This window comes from Mus caroli, chromosome 9 (genome assembly GCF_900094665.2).
Source record: "Mus caroli chromosome 9, CAROLI_EIJ_v1.1, whole genome shotgun sequence".
NCBI classification, from domain to species: Eukaryota; Metazoa; Chordata; class Mammalia; order Rodentia; family Muridae; genus Mus; species Mus caroli.
The window spans coordinates 83,517,532-83,519,083 of record NC_034578.1 but is presented as its reverse complement, the minus strand read 5'-3'; positions in this window follow the sequence as shown (position 1 = coordinate 83,519,083).

The following is a 1,552-nucleotide window of genomic DNA, read 5'->3' as shown; positions in this document are numbered from 1 at the left end:
CTTTTCTACAATTATTCTATATTAAGATAAATAAAAATGTCCACACCTTAAGTATACCTTAGTATAGTTCAGGATGTTATAATTAATGACCTAGAAGGGATTAGCCTGCTGCAACTTTAGCGTGTGTGTGTGTGTGTGTGTGTGTGTGTGTGTGTGTGAGAGAGAGAGAGAGAGAGAGAGAGAGAGAGAGAGAGAGAGAGAGAGAGAAGTGTAGCAGAAGGCAGAGTACAGGCATTTTGCAGTCAGAGCCCAGCACTTGAGGCTCTTTCCTCACTGCCTAGTCCCCATAAGGGCTCTCCAACCTGTTCGCAGGAGCCTACGGATTGGAGCATCCCTCCAGCATGAGCTGTTCTGTGCATCCAGGACTTGCTCTTTATCACTGCAGTTTATCTTGACTCCCATTTTACCTAATTGTCACCTTTCTTCATCCTTCCCTTCAACCTTGACTCCACGGATCCTGAAGGTTGAAGCACGTGTCTTCTGCTGCCTTGCTTGTTCTCCCGCTAGGCACTCTAGCTAAAGACCTTTCTGAAGATTTCTTGAGGGGTCTTACATGAGAGTTGGAGCTACGGATCACAGCTCCTTGCCTAACTACATGTTCNAAAAGCTGTGTTCATGGCTCAAGCACAGCGGTCCTTGAGTGGAGACATTCCAGCTTTTAGAAGTTTTCTCAGAGGCTGATAAAGATGGCACCGTGGTAGAAACTGAATGTGTGTGTAATACAGGAAGCTAGACAGGGTAAAAATGACCTCGGGCAAGGATTAGGTCTATAAGATTGAGTATCTAGCTGATTAGTTAGACTTTCAAAGAAAATGAAGTATGGGCGGGGGATGGGGAGTGGGAATTGCTAAGTGGGTAAGAGGATTTGTGCAAGCTTGAGGACCTGAGTTTGGCTTCCCAGCAACAATGAAGAAGCTGAGCGTGGCCACCTGCACATGCGCCTAAATACCCAGTTCTCCAGGAGTCAAAGACAGGATGATGCTAGGGGCTTCTCTAGACAGCCAACNTAGCTACAAAACAATTATCAGGTTCACCTAGAGACTCTGCCTCAAGGCACTATGAGAGAATGATATAGCCAGACATCCAGACGGGAGCAGGAGCAGGCTGGGAAAGCTGGAGTGATAGAAGGAAATGAGCCACTCAGGAGATGGGGTAGCTACGCCAATGGTGACTGTCATCTGCATGATATGCCAAAGCTGAGTTTTCAGAACTAGCTCTGTGCTTCCTATATTCCCTTCTAGGCCACTCAGTTGGTTTCCCTCGAGTAAGAGCTGATCTCAAAATAATTTTCTTTACTAAAGAAAGAAAATATTGGATGATCATTTCAAGCAAAGGGAGGAAGAGATGCTGTTTCCCATTTGTAACTCACACAGGAAGACAGAACTTTCAAAAGCTAAAAGGAGGGCTCAGAGAACAGAGGTGCAAGAATGAAAAACTGAAGATCTGAGTTCCAGCCCAAGACACACATGATGGCAGGAAAGACTCCAGAGAGCTTCCCCTGACCTCTGTGCATGTCATCACACACACACACACACACACACACACACACACA